This window comes from Diceros bicornis, chromosome 7, assembly GCF_020826845.1.
Source record: "Diceros bicornis minor isolate mBicDic1 chromosome 7, mDicBic1.mat.cur, whole genome shotgun sequence".
Lineage (NCBI taxonomy): Eukaryota > Metazoa > Chordata > Mammalia > Perissodactyla > Rhinocerotidae > Diceros > Diceros bicornis.
Window position 1 is genome coordinate 32,278,133 of NC_080746.1, and position 7,637 is coordinate 32,285,769.

Consider the following 7,637-nt stretch of genomic DNA (forward strand, 5'->3'; position numbering starts at 1 on the left):
GAAAAGCCAGTGATTCCTACAGCCGGTTCTCTGTCCTGCAGGGTAGAAGAGCTGGGGCAGTCCACATACTGCCAGCCAGTCATCTCTCTCTCTGGCAGAAAGCGCACATAGAACCCAGGAGCAGTTCAGGACCAGCGGAATTAAGTAGTAAAGTCTAATTTTTTAAAAGTTCATGGAGGGCTCACTGAGTTATACATTATAGTATAGATACTAAGGGCCTTCTTAAGATAGCACAGAATTAATAAGAGACCACAACTGTGTGGGATGGAGTGTGTCTCTTTGTTGATGTCCCGTTTGATCATAATCATGAGATTGCAAAGACAAAAAAAATGATTAATCTGCTTTATGTAACAATTTGAACATTGAGACCACACATTGCAAATGAAGAGGATGTTGTCAGATGTGAGTCAGACAGCTTTTGGTTTTCTTGGGATGCAAGGACCCTACATACAGGCGGAGCCTGCAAGCTGAGATTCTGGAGCAGCAGGAGGTAGGGAGCCATCAGTTACCTTCAGCTGAGAAGGAAGATGGAGGCCAGCATGCCCAGCCTTCCTCTGCTGCTCTGAGACAGTGGGTCTCATGGCTTTCCAGAAACTTCAGAAAGACAAGAGTAAGATATGGAGATGGTCCAGGTAAATGCTGATTTTCACAAGACAAAAATGCAAGAGCATTACAGTCTCATTTTTCCAAAGTCAAGGGGTAGGAGTTCAAGCAAGTTTGGGATTCATTCTGGGATAACTATTTTGTCAAAAACAGGTCCCCTCATAACAAAAGCAAAAATCAACTTACCATCCATAGAGGTTTTTAGAAGATAGAGATAGAGAGAACCAAAAGAAAAATATGCAGGCCTGACTACATTAACACTGACTTCAAAGTAAAGCCGACTTAACAAGCATGTTTACTCCTACTCCACCAACGGTAAGCACAATAAAAGCTATGAAATCATTGCAGAAGCAGACAACCTTTTTTCCTCTTTGTGCTAAATTTTTAAGGTAAAAGAGCTATTCTGTCATCACAGTGAAATGCTGAGAATTTTCAGAAAAATGAGAAAGATTTCACATCCAGCGTTTCAATATTTTTTTCATCAGAAATACCTACAAAACTACTACAACTTGAAGACTGGGACCAACAAATGTGAAAGGCAGAGAATCAGTGGTTCAGTGGTTGAAAAGCTGAAGCAAATGCAGGAATTCTTTGGGCTGAGGTGACTGGGAAGCCAGATGCTGAAACCCTGAATGTGATGAAGCAGCCCAGATGTGGGGTGCCTGACGTGGCTCAGTTTAAACTCACTCAGGGGAACTCTTATTGGGAGAACACACACCTGACCTATGGGTAACCAGAGTGAGTACCAGAGTGAGAACACTATTTCCCACCAGAACCGTAAGAAATGAGGTCCAGTGTGTCTCTGTCTTCCCTGTTTCAATTAGAGATCAAACCCTACACACCAGATTTGCCTCGAGAGGATGTGGACCACATGACTGAGAAAGCCTTTGAACTCTGGAGTAATGCCTCAGTCCTGACCTTCACTAAGGTCTTTAAGAGTGAAGCAGACACAAAGCTCTCTTTTGTCTGGAGAGGTAAGCTCTTCTTGTCTCCCAAAACCATTCTGAATCTCACCTCCTGCTGGTCCCAGATCCGCTCAGCTTTGCTGTCAGAATGTCTCCATACATAAGAGTTGTTGATTTTATGGGCTGAAGGTGGGAAGCCTCACAGAGGAAGGACACCTTTTGGCTTCTTTTCCCTGCTCTCATCTCTCCTGGGTAAGCCTAAGCAGAAACAGGGATTTGTCTTTGCTGCATTGTGTTTCTCACAGATCATGGTGACAACTCTCCTTTTAACGGAACTGGGGGTGGATTTGCTCATGTGTTCCTACCAGAAGGAGGTATTGGAGGAGATGTTCATTTTGATGAAGAAGAAACAGGGACCAATAATTTCAGAAGTGAATCAACAAATTCTTCCTCTCTTTATTTTTCCCTTTCATGGTTTAATGTAACATTTTTTGTTTTATCTAAAAGAATGGTTTTTCCAATATTTGGAAACAACCTAGGTGCCCATCAATGGATAAATGGATAAAGAAGATGTGGTGTATACATATATATAATGGAATGCTACTCAGTCATAAAAAAGATGAAATCTTGCTATTCACAACATGGATGGACCATGAGGGTATTATGCTAAGCGAAATAAGTCAGAGGGAGAAAGTCAAATACCTCATGATTTTACTCATAAGTGGAAGATAAAAACAACAACAAGAACAACAAGAAAACATGTAGATACAGAGATTAGATTGTGGGAAGGTGGGAGGGAGGAGGGTGAAAATGTTATTAGGGCAAATATGTACAGTGATGGACTGTAATTAGTCTTTAGGTGGTGAACATGATGTTATCTACACAGAAATCAAAATATAATGATGTACACCTGAAATTTATATAATGTTATAAACCAACGTTACCTCAATAAAAAAAATAAATATATAAAAGAAGGCTTTTAGTAAAATGAACCAACTTTGTAATGAGCCTTAAATACTTTAATAAACATAGCTTTTATTAAAACTATAATTGCTTAGAAAGACAATGGCAATTCTTTTGTCTCATTTAGTAAAAATGTAAGAGAATATTATTTCTGCAAGTAATATCATTTTACTCACAAAAATATGTTACTCTAAAAATGTTACGAGGATATTTCATATCTTATTGTTGCCTATATAATTATATACCAAAATTTAAAATTGGTTAGCTTTGGCAAGGTGATTTTGGAGAATTTTTCTGGGTGCTTTCCTGTAATATCCAAATTTTCAGAAGTGAGCATATATAAGATTTATGAACAGGAAAAAGAATAATAAAGGCTAATAGAATGCTATTATTCCTCTAAAATATGATACTTTTCTACCTTATTTAATGCTATTTACTATGATATTTATTAATAAATGCTAGGATTTTTCTTTGTCAGTTGATTTTTTCCAGGAATTATACTAGCCCAGTCTCAGAAATTCAGATTTTAATCATCCCTCCTTAGTATTAATAAAGGCCTTCTCCTTTCTTTCATTAAACACACACACACACACACACACATACACACACACACTCACACACCCCACAGACATACCAACAAATACATACCAAATTTGCGCAAAGTCAATGGTAAATCTTTTGCAGTTTGGAGACTTATACTTCCTTTTTGAGTTCCTCAAAACAGCATTCCAATAACTGCAAACCTGTTTTGTTGGTCTTTCTATACAACAACTTGTATTATGTTTCAGCACATGAATTGGGCCAGTCTCTTGGACTACCTCGTATTGACGACATTGGTCCTTTGATGTACCCCAGATACGTATACTGTGGCGATGTCTTGCTGTCTCAGAAGGACATCAATGCCATCCAGGCCGTACATTGTGAGTACAAAGAAAAGCACCTTGGACAAGAGATTATTGGTCTATATATGTGTTTCAAATAAATTGCTGTGTCCTTTAAGAAAGAGCCTTCATTCAAAGCATTTTTGTGTTGACATAATATGCCAACTTAACCTTACTTCAGAATGTTTATTTATTTTTTGAAGACCTTCCAAAAATCCCATCTAGCCAAAAGAGCCACAAATACCATGAGCTGGTGATAGCAAGTTAACATTTGATGCTGTAACCAAAATTCATGGGAATTGTTCTTCTTTAAAGACAGGTAAAAAAAAGAAAAAATCATCATTAACACTGACATATTTTTAAGTTGTTCTGACATTTTACTAAATGTGCTATATGTTACTTTAATAATATATTTTTAATTTATAATTTTGATAATAGTGCATTTGCATAAAATTACTTATTCTTCAAAAATTTTTATCACAGATAAGTCATTCAATCTTCAGAAAATTCATGAAGTAAAGGGTATTATAAGGCCCCCACTCAACTACTACAATACATACAAATGTATAGAGTTAGGCAGACATAAAGAAGACGACTTGTTGAAGACCACGGGCTTGTTAGTGATGGAGCAAGAAATGGTCTTCCAATTCCTTTCACTACTCCACTCTCTAGGATGATAAATATGTTAGCGAATTAGAACAAATAGATTCTTCTGAACAACACTCCTTAAATCAGATCTCTACGCTGTCCTGTGGGCAATGTAGCCTGGAGCCCTGGAAGGCCACTATGTATCTCCCCTTCCATCCTGGAAAAGATGGCCACCCCAAAGCCTGTGATCCTGATAGGGTTTGTTTTTTCCCCAAAGGTCTAGAAGAGGGAAGAAGCCTTTGTGAGGAGAATCCCCAAGAGTTCATGAGGATGCCCTGTGGGCAGCTGTGGGCAGTCACATTCCTCCAGAGAGGAGCAGAATCCTAGAACTCCTTCTGCAGAGTGTGTGCTCAAAAAGGCTGAGGTCCCCCTCACACATGAGGAACTGGCCTCCTCTTCCCACCAAACTGATCCCTTAAAGGTTAAGGAAAGCACTATGATTCCTCATTGTTGTGATCCCCAAAAAGATGAAAATTGCTGGGAGTTTGAAAGGAGTCAGCAAGTCTCCCTGCTCCTGTAAAATGTTTGGTGTCTTTCACTCTTACGTGTTAATATCTACACAAGATAAAAATGCAAGACAATGATGGATATTGCTACAATACACTTTCGTTAGTACTGGTAAACATAGATATTCTTGGATAAGTACTAGAAGATGTTAAATTTTTCTCTCCTCTTTCCCTCCTTCCCCTTTTGCTTCACTCTCCTTTCTTCCTTTCCTCCCTTCCTTCATCTTCGGTTTTAATGACAAGCTCTCAGTATGTCATGAAAAGCCTCTCTAAGACAGTTGTGTGAGGGAAATGTTCCATTCAGCAGGAAAAGTTCAGGTAGAGCTGGAATTTGGCACTGAAAGGGACCACTGAGAGCGTTCCCCGTGACCATGACATTTCATCCTTGAGGAAACTGAAACCTGGACATGTTCACAGATTTCCACAAGGTCTTTAGCCACTTAGGGGAAAGACTGAAGCAAATACTTACACAAGGATTTGGGTGCACATAGTTTGCTTTGGAGGTGATCCCACGAGGCATGATCAGGGAGTAAGGAAGTGAGGTAGATAAGGGAGCAGAGCCAACAAGGGGTGCACCAATAAGCAGGTTTACCACTGTGGGCAACAAGGGCTCAGTCCCTTGTTGAAGCACTCATAGAACACCCTTCAGAATTGTCCCACCAAAGGGCAAGTGACCTGGGGTGCTTTCCACCAACTTTTTCCCTGATTGTTTGAGGGATGCTCCTGAAGGCATCAACCAGCCAGCACTTTGGCTGGCCCTGCACTGGCCCAGCATGCTCCTGGGGCTGGGAAAAGCTCAAAGACTAAGAGCTATTTATGGGGACTGTCTGCCAAAGCTGCACCTGTCTTTGGTAGTGAGTCCAGAGGATCTGGGCATCAACAGTGTCTGCTACAGAGACTGACAAAAAAGGTTCTCTCCATGCCTCAGTCTTTGTACGATCCTTTATTATTTCCCAAGGCTGGCTTGCTATGATGCCTCCATTTGGCCTCTGTAGTTTTGGAAATAATTCTGTCAGCCCATGTGGAAGTCTGTGCCGTGCTATTACCCTTGTCCTTATGACTGTGAAATGAACACAGCAGAACTCCCAGCTGAAAGATCATAAAAGGGAAGAGTTTAGCCTGAGCAGCCTTTGCCTCTCATCAGCCTTTAACACCCCCTTTAGCCTCCCATAGTCAGCTTGACCTCAACTTCTCATCTACCTCCATGTAGGATTGTTGTGAGAAAATATATGATGTAGGTAAGGGCCTGGCATGTTGGGAGTTGTCTCCTTTGTGGATGTTAGATTTGTGCTACAGAGATAAGAAAAGCTGGAAGTGAGCCAGAGACTGCTGGCAGTTAGCTAGAACCCTTCACTTCCTTTTAAATCAGGTTCTTCATATGCACAAATGCCGTCTACAAAACAGTTAATCTCAATTTCATTTCTAACTTCTGGGCATTACCATCAAATGGAGCTGAGGCTGCTTATGAAGTTGCTAAAAGAGATAAAACCTTATTTTTTAAAGGTAAAGCTTCCGGTTTAATTTGTCAATATTTTTATGAATTCGATTTTTCATCAGTTTTTTGGTTGAAAATTAACGGGATGTAAGGTACTTTTTATCTATGGACTTCTCTTGGAAACTAGCAGTTTCACCTACGAAATCATGCGGTTCCATGAGGGTGATTGAAATTCACATAGTCTATCTCTCCAAAATTTTTGATAAATATCAAATGCCTGGAGTCATAACTTTTCTTACCTATTGATTATGATACTAGAATGAGGAAACTTCGCTTTCAGTGCAAACTATGTATGTATTTTAAGCACATTACACATTACTGGGTGTGTTAATTTTATATATATATGTATATGTATATATAAAAACTTGGCCTGTGTCAATATGTATAGATATATTGATTAGATATAGTGATATAAATATTGATTATGTAAATAAATTTTATATATATGGAAACTTGGCCTGGGTCAGTATCCAAATATCTAGATAGCTATATGTCAACCAGGATACACTCTGAGAAATGCACGTGTTAGGAGATTTCATTTTTGCGCAAACATCATAGAGTGTACTTACAGAAACCTAGATGATATAGCCTACTACACACCTAGGCTATATGGTACTAATCTTATGGGACCATATACAATCTGTCATTGACCAAAATGTCATTATGCAGCACCTGACTGTCTAGATACATAAATATCTATATATCAAGATAGATACAGATATAGATGTAGATATAGATATAGTTATTGACCCAGGTCAAATTTCCGTATATAAGTGTTCCATTTCTTATAAATGTGGCTTGAGTTGACCCAACCATATTTACTAGATATAGATATAGATGCAGGTATAGATATAGATAACTATCTATAGTATAGTATATATCTTTGTATAGATATAGATCTCTCTCTATCTGCTGACCCAGGCCAAGTTTTCCATATCATCTATATCTATATCTATATCTATATCTATATCTATATCTATGTCTATATCTATATATATATCTGTATCTATATATTGACTCAGGCCACATTTACAAGAAATGGAACATATATACATGGAAATTTGGCCTGGGTCACTATATATATTTATATCTAGATATCTATATAGATCTCTATTTGGAGATCGCTCTCTCTCTCCACACACACACACACACACACACACACACACATGTATACACGCCACATTTACAAGAAATGGAACACAAATATTTGTTCTTTGGTTTTCTGAGAGAGTTTATCAATATGCATTATCATTTTAAGGGAGGTATGGAGTGCTTCTCCCACCCACTGTCTATACTGATTGACTGAGCTACAGTGAGTGATGGAAAAAATGCTTGGATTCTGCCATATCCAATCACATTCTAATAACCACCCCTGGCTTCATGTATGTTATACTAAACATTCAGCTCTTTAAAAATGTTCAAGCGTTTGGCTTTTTTAAGAGCAAGATGTAAAGACACTTGATCCTATCACCAAAGTAACATGAATAATTTTAATAGTTTAAATAAGTAAAGAATCTTGAAACAGCTCTAATGTGTATATCATGAAAATAAGGAGGGTTTATATATATGAAGCTTCAAACTGCCTTTTGTGAGGGGGTAACACGTGTTTGTGCAGAGACACTCCAACTTCATGATG

General features: G+C 38.5%; 1 pseudogene; it reads left to right on the plus strand.

Moving 5' to 3' along the window:
* The first annotated feature begins 581 nt into the window (after positions 1–581).
* LOC131408215 (interstitial collagenase-like) lies at positions 582–5,408 on the plus strand (annotated as a pseudogene).
* The last annotated feature ends 2,229 nt before the right edge of the window (positions 5,409–7,637 follow it).